The sequence below is a fragment of the Canis lupus genome, chromosome X (genome assembly GCF_048164855.1).
Source record: "Canis lupus baileyi chromosome X, mCanLup2.hap1, whole genome shotgun sequence".
NCBI lineage: Eukaryota > Metazoa > Chordata > Mammalia > Carnivora > Canidae > Canis > Canis lupus.
The window spans coordinates 78,627,959-78,643,087 of NC_132876.1; the positions used below are offsets into that span (position 1 = coordinate 78,627,959).

The 15,129-nt window shown below is 38.7% G+C and overlaps 1 pseudogene; it reads left to right on the forward strand.

The window, feature by feature from the left end:
- Positions 1-774: 774 nt before the first annotated feature.
- Positions 775-3,350, forward strand: LOC140628514 (mitochondrial fission regulator 1-like; annotated as a pseudogene).
- Positions 3,351-15,129: the final 11,779 nt, after the last annotated feature.

A 15,129-nucleotide genomic window follows, 5' to 3' on the forward strand; every position in this document is an offset into this window, starting at 1 on the left:
CAGTTAAGCATCTGACTCTTGATTTCAACTCAGGTCATGATCTCAGGGTGGCAAGATCAAGCCGCACATCAGGCTCCATATTCAGCCTAAGAGTTTACTTGGGATTCTTTCTCTCCCTCTCTCTCTACCTCTTCTCCTTTCTCTCACTCTCTCAATAATTAAAACCTTTTTAGAAAAATGGTTACCATGGGGAACACCTGGGTAGATCAATTAAGTGCCTGACTCTTGATTTCAGCTAATGTCATGATCTCAGGGTGGTGAGATCGAGCTCCACAACAGGCTCCATGCTTATGCAGAGTCTACTTGGGATTCTCTCTCTCCCTCTCCTTCTGCCCCTCTCACTCCTCTCTCTCTCTCTCTTTCTCTCTCTCTAAAAATAAATTTAAAACAATTTTTTTTAAAAAAATGGTTACCATGGGGGGCGCCTGGGTGGCTCAGTAGGTTAAGCATCTGCCTTCCGCTCAGGTCATGATTCCAAGGTCTTGGGATCAAGCCACACATCGAGATTCCTGGTCAGAGGAGAGCTTGCTTCTCCAACTCCTCCCCACTCATGCTCTATCTCTATCTCCCTCTCTCAAATAAATAAATAAATAAAATATTTTTTAAAAAAGAATGGTTACCATCAAGTAACACCCAAGAGCAGCTAAGCTGAAAGCCTGAAAAGCTGAAGAAGACACCTGTGCGCCACACAGCTGAGTGTGCTTAATGGCCCATGTGCTACAATGTATGGCTGAAGTACTAGAAATGCAAATTTGGAGATAATTTGCCATCTAAATGCTTGGCTGGATTAAGTGCCTAATTAGGATGTTTTTTCAACAGGTGGAGTAAGCATGCAATTGTTATTTGGTCTGGGAAGCTATATGGTTCATCTCAAAATATTGTAAGGAAAATTGGTACTAATATGTCTCTGATCCAGTGTCCAAGATAGTGGTTTCAGCTTACCAGCCCTACAGCAGAATGGAGCCCCAGCCATCCAGAATAGGATGTGGTGATGTCTTTGGCTAATGTTGGATGGGTAGCCAAAGAAGGAGTGTATTCAACAAGACAAAGGACAGAGGTCAGGTCAAGGCAACCCCTTCGGGATGACCTTTCTTTCTTTGAGAAGCCCCCAAGCCCCCAAGCAGGCAATTTTCCTCACTAAACCTGTCTCCAGAAGAGCCTCAACTACAAAATGAGCCTACAGCTCTCAGCTCAGAATGCCAAAATTGTGACCCTGCACAAACGGCAGAAGCTCATTTCAGGTGATTTAGATTCTACCATATCTGTTACCATATCACTCTCTGTCCCACCGCCTTCCCCTCTGCCACTTCCCCTGCCCCTTCTTCCATAGGGCTCCACCAAAATGTATCAGTTAAGCATCTGTCTTTGGCTCAGGTCAGGATCCCAGAGTCCTGGTATCAAGCCCCATCTTTGGCTCCCTGCTCAGCAGGGAGTCTGCTTCTCCCTCTCCCTCTGCCTACCACTTCCTTGCTTGTGCTCTCTCTCTGTGTGTCAAATAAATAAAATTTTAAAAAAAGAACAGTCCAAAGAAACCTGATATGCCAAGTATGCTAGAGATCCTTAAATATATGAACAGTGTAAAACTTAGGTCAATAGAAAAGGTCAAAACAAGATATAAAGCCCAAACTGGCGGATGTTAACTGACACTGCTGCCCTCACAGCAGAGACTCTGAGAAAGAAACTTGCTTATCAGCATCAAAGGGATAGCCAAGGTGAACTTGAAAAAGGAATTGCAAAATCTGATTCAGAGGCCACCTTAGAAACAGTTTTGTTTGGGCCACACATGCTAACGTCTATAGAGAAAATGAAGGTTTTATTTATTTTTTAAATTTATTTATTTTTTCATGAGAGACACAGGCAGAGGGAGAAGCAGGCTCCATGCAGGGAGCCCAACATGGGACTCGATCCCGAGTCTCCAGGATCACGCCCTGGGCTGAAGGCGGCGCTAAACTGCTGAGCCACCTGGGCTGCCCAAAAATGAAGGTTTTAACTGAAAATGTTTCAACTTCTAATAGACAATGAGCTGAGAAAAACTATCCTTGTTCAGTTGATTGCTAGTAGAAATCAACACTATGTAGTAAATATCTGATTGTAGTATTCATTGGTCTCCTTTTAAATTTAGAGGATTAAGCAACAACAAAAGCACTCTTAAGTTTATGTTTGCTTTTATGAGTTCTTTTTTTTAAAGATTTTTATTTATTTATTCATGAAAGACACACAGAGAGAAAGAGGTAGAGACACAGGCAGAGGGAGAAACAGGCTCCATGTTTGGAGCCCAATGTGGGACTCGATTCCAGGACTCCAGGATCATGCCTTGGGCTGAAGGCAGGTGCTAAACATGATGAGCCACCCAGGAATCCCGAGATGATCAGTTCTAAAGTTCTTCAAAACATGTATATTCTGATATAACATGTTTTTAATGGGTAGCCAGGATATTTAGCTTTCAAGTATTGAAAACAATTAGATGGATTTCAGAAGAAAGGATATTTCAAGATGTGAGTTTTCAATTCTTAACACTAATTTATCTGTGCAAATGTTTTACATGCATATATTCAGATATAAAACATCTATGTAAAATTTAGTAATGATGGCAGTTGAGGGTACATCATTACTATTCAATGATGGAACAGCTGGTATAACCCCAATTGTTGGAGTAAAATATTTGAGACTGGAGTTTTCTTACCTTGAACAAGAAGGACTTTTACCTTACATTCTTTCTCACATTTTCTTGAAGATGAGGTTTAAATAGGAACTATATATAATGTTTACTGCTAAAAATTCCATGATGCTTTCCTTTAAAAGGAAGTCAAGGATGTGAAAGCTGCTTCCACCTCAGTGTCATCCAGTACTGATAAAGAAAATGTAGTTGTAGTTTTCAAATGGTAAGATATCAAATTATTTAATTAAATCTCTAAAAAGTGAAAACCAGAATGTACCATTTTCTTTTGCTTTATTAATAAGTGTCATCATAAGGATGACTTGATAATATTTCTGGAAATGTCAGCATAATGGAGTTTTAAATTTTTTTAATATTGGTCAAATGTAGTAGCCTTATAATGAAACATTGAATAGGCAAGAGAATTTCCTGTAAGTTGTTTATCATTGGTCAGAATACTGTTTTGTTGAATTTCATTATGCAAGCAAGCCTTAGGTGCTGTTAGAAAGTGGACAACAGCCTTTTCCATCAAGGGCTTTGAAAGAATAGCTGTAAGTGATGTGTTCTCCGGATCCTCAGGGTCACAGGAAAACCAGGGGTACCTGAGTGCAACAGAGTTCCCAGGTATCAGAGTGGGGAAACCAGCTGCAATCAGCCCACCCTGGAGTGGGCTCTCAGCTCAGGGTTGCCATAAAACTCGAACCCTGCCATAGTCAGCAGGACTGCTCTCTGAGCAGGGGCCCAACAAATAGCAAAACCTGCAAGAACCCCTTCCTCCCCCAGGAGGAGCAGCGCAGAGCACTCTGTATGAGTCTGAAGGGTTTGGAGACTCTAAACGGGGTCACATGCCTGAGATAGAAATGCTCAGTCACAGGCTGGGTGAGCACTGAGTGCAGATGGAGACTAGGAGACAGGAGTGACTGACTGCTTTATCCTGAAGGCATACAGAGGAATGGGGCTGTAGCTTTCAGCTCCAGGGCTGAGACTGGGAGACCACCATTTTCACTCTCATCCTCTAAAGCTGTGCAGAAAGCCTTCAGGGAATAAAAGCCACATAGAGCAATTAGGAGATTAGTTAGCCTGGCCCCCTGGCCTGGGCAGTGCAATTCCCCCCAGGGCAAAGACACTTGAGAATCAACAAAATAGGCCCCTCCCCCAGAAGATCAGCAAGAACATCCAGCCAAGAACAAGTTTACCGATCATTGAAACTGTAAAACTCCTGTGCTAGGGGAATATAGCATATAGAATTCATGGATTCTTTTCCCCATAATTCTTTAGTCTTTCAATTTTATTTTTTTCTCCTTCCTTTTTCAACAAATTTCCTATTTTATCAATATTTTTTTATCTTTTTTAATTTTCATTTTTACAGTTACATTCTATCCATTCATTGTATATAATTATATATATATGTTTTTCTTTCTTTATAGTTTTGTGATGTAGTTTCTTCTAACAGACCAAAATACACCCAAAATCTAGTATAGCTCTGTTCTCTTCACGTATCTGATCATATTCGCTTTTTTCCTTCCTTTTTTGCTTTTTTCTGTTTTATTAGTCTAAAATTTTCATCCTTACATTCTATCTTTTCAATGTATTTAATTTTATTTTTGTATACATGTATGTTTTTCTTTCTTTATAATTTTGAGATGTAGTCTCTTCTAACAAACCTACCAAAATACACTCAGGATATAGTGTATTGCTCTGTTCACCTGTCCATTTATATTCCTTATATTTTGTCTTTAATTTTCATTTTTACAGTTATATTCTATTCTTTCAATGTATTTAATTTTTTATACAAATATACGTTTTCCTTTTCTTACAATTTTGGGATCTAGTTTTCTAACAGATGGACCAAAATATACACAGGATCCAGTGTATTGCTCTATTCTGTTCACCTGTCTGATTGTATTGTCTTTCTTTTTTTTTCAGTTTCAGGTCTCTTCTGATTTGTTTAGTGTATATTTCTTTAGAGTTGTTGTTGCCATTTTAGTATTTTCTTTTCTCATTCATCTATTCTCTGGACAGAATAACAAGATGGAAAAACTCACCTCAAAAAAGAGAACAAGAGGCAGTACTGACTGCCAGGGACCAAATCAGGAACATAAGTAAGGTGTTGGAACTAGAGTTCAGAATAATGATTATAAAGGTATTAGCCAGGCTTGAAAAAAGCATAGAAGAAACTATAGAGTCCCTTTCTGGAGAAATAAAAGAACTAACATCTAATCAGGTCGAAATCAAAAAGGCTATTAATGACATGCAATACAAAATGGAGGCTCTAAGTGCTAGGATAAATGAGGCAAGAGAGATAATTAGTAATATAGAAGACAAAATGATGGAAAATAAAGAAGCTGAAAAAGAGATAAACAACTATTGGATCACAAGGGCAAAATTCGCAAGATAAGTGATACCATAAAGCAAAACAATATTAGAATAAGTGGAGCCCAGAAGAAAAGGAATGAGAGGGGCAGAAAGTATATTGGAGGAAATTATAATGGAGAAAGTTTCTAATCTGAGGAAGGAAACAGGCATCCAAGTCCAGGAGTCAGAGAAACCCCTCAAAATCCATAAAAATAGCTCAACACCCTGACATATAATAGTGAAACTTTCAAATCCCAGAAACAAAGAAAATCCTGAAGGCTGCCGAGGACAAGAGGTCTATAAACTACAAGCATAGAAACATTAGACTGGCAGCAGATCTATCCACAGATACCTGGCAGGCCAGAAAGAACCGGCATAATAAGAGATGAATAATGACATTATATAATAATTAAAGGGTTTATCCAACAAGAAGATCTAACAATTGTAAATATTTATGCCTCTAACATGGGAGCAGCTATTAATATAAGCCAATTAATAACAAAATTAAAGAAACATATTGATAATAATACAATCATAGTAGGGGAAGCCTGACTCACAGCAATGGACAATTCAACTAAGCAGAAGATCAACAAGGAAACAAAGGCTTTGAATGTCACACTGGACTAGATGGATTTCACAGATATATTCAGAACATTCCATCCTAAAGCAACAGAATACACATTCTTCTCAACTGCACAAGGAACAGTCTCCAGAATAGATCACATACTGGGTCACAAATCAGGTCTCAACCGGTAGCAAAAGATTGGGATCATTCCCTGCATATTTTCAAACCACAATGCTTTGAAACTGGAACTCAATCACAAGAGGAAATTTGGAAAGAACTCAATACATGGAGGCTAAAGAGCAGCCTACTAAAGAATGAATGGGTCAATCAGGAAATTAAAGAATTTTAAAAATTCATGGAAACAAATGAAAATGAAAATACAACTGTTCAAAACCTTTGAGATGAAGCAAAGGCAGTCCTAAGAGAGAGGTATATAGCAATACAAGCCTTTCTCAAAAAACAAGAAAGGTCTCAAATATACAACCTAACCTTACACCTAAAGGAGCTGGAGAGAGAACAGCAAATAAAGCCTAAACTCACCAGGAGAAGAGAAATAATAATGATTAGAGCAGAAATCAGTGAAATAGAAACCAAAAGAACAGTGGAACAGATCAACAAAACCAGGAGCTGGTTTTTTGAAGGAATTGTTGAGATTGATAAACTCCTGGCCAGACTTATCAAAAAGAAAAGAGAAAAAAAAAAAAAAAAAGAAAAGAGAAAGGACGTAAATAAAATCGTAAATGAAAGAGGAGAGATCACAATCAACATCGAAGAAATACAATTATAAGAACATATTATGAACAACTACATGCCAACATATTAGGCAATCTGGAAGAAATGGATGCATTCTTAGAGACATAACTACCAAAACTGAAACAGGAAGAAATAGAAAACCTGGAGAGACCCATTACAAGCAAGGAAATTGAAGCAATATAAAAAAACCTCCCAATAAACAGGACTTCAGGGTCAAATGGCTTTCCAGTGAAACTCTACAAACATTAAAGATGAATTAATACCTATTCTTCTGAATCTGTTTCAAAAAATAGAAATGGAGGGAATCCCTGGGTGGCTCAGTGGTTTGGCGCCTGCCTTCTGCCCAGGGCATGACCCTGGAGTCCCGGGATCAAGTCCTGTATCAGGCTCCCTGCATGAAGCCTGCTTCTCCCTGTGCCTGTGTCTCTGCCTCTCTCTCTCTCTCTCTCTCTCCCTCCCTCCCTCTCTCTCTCTCTGTCTCTCATGAATAAATGAATAAAATCTTTAAAAAAAATAGAAATGGAAGGAAAACTTCCAAACTCTTTCTATGAGGCCACTGTTACCTTGACCTCAAAACCAGACAAAGATTTCACCAAAAAGAAAAATTTCACGCCGATATCCCTGATGAACATGGATATGAAAATTCTCACCAAGACATTAGCCAATAGGATCCAACAGTATATTAAAAGGATTATTGCTGAGTGAAGTAAGTCAGTCGGAGAAGGACAAACATTATATGTTCTCATTCATGTGGGGAATATAAATAATAGTGAAAGGGAATATAAGGGAAGGGAGAAGAAATGTGTGGGAAATATCAGAAAGGGAGACATAACGTAAAGACTGCTAACTCTGGGAAACGAACTAGGGGTGGTAGAAGGGGAAGAGGGCAGGGGGTGGGAGTGATTGGGTGACGGGCACTGGGGGTTATTCTGTATGTGGGTAAATTGAACACCAACAAAAAAAAAAGGATTATTTACCACCACCAAGTGGGATTTATTCCTGGACTGCAAGGGGGGGGGGGGTGTTCAACATCTGTAAATCAATCAATAAAATACACTATATGAATAAAAGAAAGGACAAGAACCATACAATTCTCTTAATTGATACGAAAAAGCATTTGACAAAACAGCATTCTTTCTTTTTTTTAAGATGTTATTTATTTATTCCTGAGAGACACACACACACAGAAGCAGAGACACAGGCAGAGGGAAAAGCAGGCTCCATGCAGGGAGCCTAATGTGGGACTCAATCCTGGGACTCCAGGATCACACCCTGGGCTAAAGGCAGGTGCTAAACCACTGAGCCACCCAGGGATCCCCACAGCATTCTTTCTTGATTAAAACTTCACAGTGTAGGGATAGAGGGAACACACCTCAATATCATAAACATCATCTATGAAAAACCCACAGAGAATATCATTCTGACAGCTTTTCCCCTAAGGTCAGGAACACAACAAGGATGTCCACTATCACAGTGGTGACACATCTGTTCAACGTAGTACTAGAAGTCCCAGGGATCCCTGGGTGGCTCAGCGGTTTAGCACCTGCCTTCGGCCCAGGGCATGATCCTGGAGTCCCAGGATCGAGTCCCACATCAGGAACCCTGCATAGAGCCTGCTTCTCCCTCTGCCTATGTCTTTGCCTCTCTCTCTCTCTCTCTCTCTCTCTCTCTCTCTCTTTCTCTCTCTCCCTCTCTCCCTGTCTCTCATGAATAAATAAATAAAATCTTAAAAAAAAGAAGTCCTAGCCTCAGCAATCACACAACAGATAGAAATATGGTTGCAGATGATATGATACTCTATATGATACTCTATGTGGAAAACCCAAAAGACTCCACCCCAAAATTACTAGAACTCATACAGGAATTCAGCAACTTGGAAGGATATAAAATCAATGCACAGAAGTCAGTTGCATTTCTATACATGAACAATGAGGCAGAAGAAAGAGAAACTAAGGAGTCAATCCCGTTTACAATTGCACTCAAAACCATAAAATACCTGAGAATAAACCTATCCAAAGAGGCAAAGAGTCTGTATTCAGAAAACTATAGAACACTCATGAAAGAAATTGAGGAAGACACAAAGAAATGGAAAAACATTCCATGCTCATGGGTTGGAAGAATAAATATTATGAAAATGTCTATGCTACACATAGAGCAATATACACATTCAATGCAATCCCTGTCAAAATACCATGGACATTCTTCACAGAGTTGGAACAAATAATCTTAAGATTTGTATGTAACCAAGAAAGACATTTACATTAAGGAGGACACATGATATAATGAGCACTGAGCATTATATAAGACTGAAGAATCACCGACGTCTACCTTTGAACCAATAATTATGTTACGTATTAATTGAATTTAAGTTAAAAAAATAATAGCTGTAAGCAATCATTTGTGAATACTTGATAAATCTTTGTGGTTTTACATATTTCTGTTAAACTCAGCTACAGTTAATGCCAGAATCTCCTGAGTAAATATTTGGATTTATTAAATCTAGTAAAAAAGAAAAGTTATATTTCCTGGGGGGATTGGGAGATGAGAAGTGCAATAGACATTCACTTAAGTTATTGAAAATATGTATAATGTTCTAAATATTAGCTGAGATGTTTTACATGGTTTGGCTTTTCAGCTTAAATTTGAACTGTGGCTTTAGATATGTTATTAATATACATTATTTCTAATTATTTCATATGGCTTAACAATTCTGCCTTTAAAAGAAATTCAGAAAAATTGCCTGACATACATATCTTGACCTCTTGAAAACTTTATATTTGTATCAGTATTGAATTTTGGCCAGTGCTCTAACATAAGAAGTTACTACTTTGAAATGCAGCAAACTTTTTTCCTTGGGAAAAACTGGTTAAGATGGTAAATTTTATGCTATATGTATTTTACCACAATTATTAAAAATTTTTAAAAAATCTATTAAAAGAGGTTTGGGGAATGGAAAATAAAGACACTTTTATAGAATGAAAAGGCAAACCACAAACTGGGTCAAAATGTTACAAAGCATATACCTGACAAAGAACTTGTATCTAGGGCAGCCTGGGTGGCTCAGCGGTTTAGTGCCTGCCTTCAGCCCAGAGCATGATCCTGGAGATCTGGGATCGAGTCCCACGTCAGGCTCCCTGCATGGAGCCTGCTTCTCCCTCTGCCTGCGTCTCTGCCTCTCTCTTTCTCTCTATGTCTCTCATGAATAAATAAATAAAATCTTTAAAAAAAAAAAAAAGAACTTGTATCTAATGTAAATATATAGAATGATCAAAACTCAACAATAAAAGAACCCAATACAAAATGTGGAAGAAAAACTGAACCAAAAAAATGTGTAAGAAATTTGAACACTTTGCCAAAGAACATATATGAATGACAAATAAGCACATGAAAATATGTTCAACTCACTAGTCAGTAAGGAAATGTAAATCAATCTTTTTTAAAAAATAAAATAAATTTAAAAATTTTAAATGAGGCTGGAATTAAGATGGTGGGGACCCTGAGCTTGCCTCCTTCAAACACAACTAGATCAATATCCAACCATTTTGGACAACTAGGAATACAATCTGAGGATTAAAAATCTTCACTATTGGAGCAAGAGAACATAGCAGATGCAAGGTTTGGAGCCATGATGTGGAGGAAATAAAAGACTGACCACGAAGCTGAGGGAGTTGTTTTTTTAGCAAAAAAGTCAGGGAGTGGAAGAAAGTGGAAGAGAGTGCATCAGATGGGGATTGTAAAATAACTTGCGTCAAGGAGATCCCCTCGGTCGCATTGGGAGAGATCTCTCCCTTTTCTGGAGTGCATTTGGAAGACCATATTTTTCCTCTGCAAGGACAAAAGTCAGCCGGGAGCCAGTAAGCGGTGCTCAACGGTAGGGTCAGAGGTTTGCACACAGGGCAGAAAACCTTTTAAAACTTTTTGCTGTGAGCCACAAGAGGCTTAAACCTCTGTCTGTGCACAGAGCAGCTGCTTGTGTGTGGCAGAACTGAACAGAGAGAAGAGACACGTGCAGACTGCAAATAACCTGGCCGCTGCGTTTCCCTGTCTGCTGCAATAGATTCAAGCCTCTGTATGACTGCTTTTCTCAGACAGAACAGAGTAGAGGACAGAGTCATGCTCAGATGCTAACCTGGTTCTAGCTTTTTGCTGAGCATTAAATAAACTCTAGCCTCCGCATAAGTACTGTGTGACTGCTTTTCAGGGACAGAATGGTGCTAGGCACTCCACGAGACTCTCCTTCGAGGGAGGGGAGTGGACTCACACAATACCAGGCCCTTTAAAGGGGGAAGGGAGAAGAAAAGGGTAGGAAATATCAGAAAGGGAGACAGAACATAAAGACTCCTAACTCTGAGAAACGAACTAGGGGTGGTGGAAGGGGAGGAGGGCGGGGGGTGGGGGTGTATGGGTGACGGGCACTGAGGGGGGCACTTGACAGGATGAGCATTGGGTGTTATTCTGTATGTTGGCAAATTGAACACCAATAAAAAATAAATTTATTATTTTAAAAAAGGGCTATAAACACCTAAAAAAAAAAAAAACTTGGGTTTTGGGGATGCCTGGGTGGCTCAGTGATTGAGCATCTGCCTTTGGCTCAGGGTGGGATCCCAGGGTCCGAGGACTGAGTCCCCCATCAGGCTCCTTGTGGGGAGCCTGCTTCTCCCTCTGCCTGTGTCTCTGCCTCTCTGTCTCTCACGAATAAATAAAATCTTAAAAAAAAAAAAACCAACTTGGGTTTTGAGTCCCAGCACACACTAGAGATAAAATACTGGAGATCTATAGCATCAGGCATACCAACACCTGGGAAGAGACAGGTTAAGAGCATAGAACTGATGAAAGCCCAGGACACAAGAGATTGTTCACTACCCTGAGAGGGCCTCCTGAACAGCAGTGGCAGAGCGTTCCCTTCCCTGGGAACAAGAGGGCAGGGTGAAGCCATATTCTTCCTCCACCGCCACCCCCTCCAGATCCCCCCAAGCCCACCTACCAGCAAAATCCAACTTCAGAGAGGAATAGTACATCCAGAGGAGTTCCTTACACTACACCCCACTCCCCTGTAACTGGCTGAAGCATCTTTACAAGGGCAAGTCAGCTTGTGAGCGAGCCCAGCAGACTTCTCCCTCAGAAGATTAACACAGGCTCCCATATGTATCAAGTCTACTGATCAAAAAATGTGCCAAAACATCAACTTATTATGGAAATAGGACAAGGCTTGCTTCTTTCTTTCTTTTCTTAATTTTTAAAATTTTTAATTTTTAATTTTTCTATTTATTTGTTATCTTTTATATTATTTTTTGTTTTATTCTTTTTTGCTTTTTTTTATATCAGGCTTATAATTTTTTGTTCATTTGTTGCTTTGTTTCCTTCTCTTATTTTTTGAATCAGGCTTCTTATGGCTTTTTTCCTCTTCTTTCCTTCTTCTTTCTTCCTTCTTTCTTTCTTATTCTTTGGAATCAGGCTTATAGGTTCTTGTTTGTTTGTTTGCATTTTTGTTCCTTTTTGTTTTGTCTTGGATCAGGCTTTTTTGTTCTTTTTTGTTCTTTTCTTCTCTTTTTACTTTTACAGCCTTACCTTGACAAGCAAATCAAGGTACAACTAATTAAAGGTCCAAACACTCTCCCATACAGACACAGAGGAGCTCTAGAAAGGACAGACCAGTGGGAAAGAGCAGCCAAAACCCAATAGTAGACTGTAAAAAACATACACCAGAAACACTTCCTGAAGTTCTTGTTGTTGTCATTTTTGACTTTCTTCTTTTTCTTTCTTCCTTTCTTTTCTGCACAAAATGACAAGATGGAGAAATTCACTCCAAAAGAAAGAACAGAAGGTAGTTCTCACTGTCAGGGAATTAAGAAAATAATTAAGATATCTGAACTAGAACTTAAAATAAAAATTATAAAGATACTAGCTGGGCTTGAAAAAAGGCATAAAAGATACTTAGAGAACCCCTTACTATAGTGATAAAAGAACTAAAATCTAGTCAGGCTAAAATTAAAAATGCTATTACTGAGATGCAGTCCCAAGTGGAGCCCATGAAATGAGGCTGAACAAAGCAGAAGATTCAGAGATATAGAAGACAAAATGATAGAAAATAAGGAAGTTGAAAGACAGAAAGAAAACTATTATATCACAAAGGGAGACTTAGAGAACTCAGTGATCCCATAAAGAGAAATAATATATGGATAATAGGGGTCCCAGAAGATGAGGAATAGGAGAAAAGGGCAGATTTATTTGAAGAAATTATAGCTAAGAACTTCCCTACTCTGGGGAAGGAAACAAACATTCAAGTCCAGGAGGCACAGAGAATCCCCCTTAAAATCAATAAAAATAGGTCAACAACTTGCCACATTATAGTAAGTTTGCAAATATCAAAGATCAAGAGAAAATCCTGAAAGCAGCTCGGAGACAAGAGGTCCTTAACCTACAAGGCTAGAAGCATAAGGCTGGGGGTGCATGGGTGACTCAGTTGGTTAAGCGTCTGCCATTGGCTCAAGTCATGATCCTGGGGTCCTGGGATAGAGCCTCGAATCAGGCTCCCTGCTCAGGAGGGAGTCTGTTTCTCCCTCTGCTGCTCTCCCTGCTTCTGCTCTTTCTCTCTTTCTCAAATAAATAAAATCTTTAAAAGAAAAGAAAAGAAACATAAGGCTGGCAACAGACCAGCCCACAAAGACCTGGCAGGCAGGAAAGGATTGGCCATGATATTTTGACATGATAAATGGGAAAAATATGCACCCAAGAACACTTGATCCCGCAAATTATTATTCAGAATAGAAGGAGAGAGAAACAAAATGGATGAAAGATCTAAATATGAAACAAGATTCCATCAAAATCCTAGAGGAGAACACAGGCAACACCCTTTTTGAACTTGGCCACAGTAACTTCTTGCAAGATACATCCACGAAGGCAAAAGAAACAAAAGCAAAAATGAACTATGGGACTTCATCAAGATAAGAAGCTTTTGCACAGCAAAGGATACAGTCAACAAAACTAAAAGACAACCTACAGAATGGGAGAAGATATTTGCAAATGACGTATCAGATAAAGGGCTAGTTTCCAAGATCTATAAAGAACTTCTTAAACTCAACACCAAAGAAACAAACAATCCAATCATGAAATGGGCAAAAGACATGAACAGAAATCTCACAGAGGAAGATGTAGACATGGCCAACATGCATATGAGAAAATGCTCTGCATCACTTGCCATCAGGGAAATACAAATCAAAACCACAATGAGATACCACCTCACACCAGTGAGAATGGGGAAAATTAACAAGGCAGGAAACAACAAATGTTGGAGAGGATGCGGAGAAAAGGGAACCTTCTTACACTGTTGGTGGGAATGTGAACTGGTACAGCCACTCTGGAAAACTGTGTGGAGGTAAATTGAACACCAATAAAAAATAAATTAAAAAAAATTTTTAAATAAATCAAAAAACAATAATGATAAGATATCCAACCATTTCAAACAGCTAGATTCACGTTTTGAAGTCCTCACTTTTCTTCAGGAAAAAAAAAATAAATAAAAATAAAAATAAAGCAGGAATAAAAATGTTTTAAAAAGCTAAAAAAAAAAAAAGAGTTAAAAATACACCTGCCCTATGACCCAGCAATTGCACTGTTGGGGATTTACCCCAAAGATTCAGATGCAATGAAACGCCGAGACACCTGCACCCCAATGTTTATAGCAGCAATGTCCACAATAGCCAAACTGTGGAAGGAGCCTCGGTGTCCATCGAAAGCTGAATGGATAAAGAAGATGTGGTTTATGTATACAATGGAATATTACTCAGCCATTAGAAACGACAAATACCCACCATTTGCTTCAACGTGGATGGAACTGGAGGGTATTATGCTGAGTGAAGTAAGTCAATCGGAGAAGGACAAACAGTGTATGTTCTCATTCATTTGGGGAATATAAATAATAGTGAAAGGGAATATAAGGGAAGGGAGAAGAAATGTGTGGGAAATATCAGAAAGGGAGACAGAACATAAAGACTCCTAACTCTGGGAAACGAACTAGGGGTGGTGGAAGGGGAGGAGGGCGGGGGGTGGGGGTGAGTGGGTGACGGGCACTGAGGGGGATACTTGACGGGATGAGCACTGGGTGTTATTCTGTATGTTGGTAAATTGAACACCAATAAAAATTATTTTATTAAAAAAAAACAAAGGAGAGAGAAGTATATAGTAATACATGCTTTCCTGAAGAAACAAGAAAAGTCTGAAAGACACAACCTTATCTTAAACCTAAAGGAGCTAGAAAAAGAACAGCAAATTAAGCCTAAATCTAGGCTTTATTTACCAGGAGAAGAGAAATAATAAATATTAGAGCAGAAATAAATTATATATAAATCCAAAAATCCAGTAGAACTGATCTATGAAATTAGGAGCTAGTTCTTTGAACGAATTAATAAGATTGATAAACTGCTGGCCAGACTTATCAAAAATAAAACAAAATGGACCCAAATAAATAAAATCATGAAAGAAAGAGGAGAAATCACAACCAACACAGAAGAAACATAAACAATTATAAAAGAATATTATGAGCAACTATATGCCAATAAATCAAGCAATCTGGAAGAAATGGATACGTTCCTAGAAACATATAAACTACCAAAACTTAAACAGGGAGAAATAGAAAAGCTGAACAGATACATAACCATGAAAAAACTGAAGCAGTAATCAAGAATCTCCCAACAAACAAGAGTCTTGGAACACATGGCTTTGCAGTAGAATTCTACCAAACATTTAAAAAAAGAATTAATATCTATTCTTCTGAAACCATTACAAAAATCGAAATAGAAGG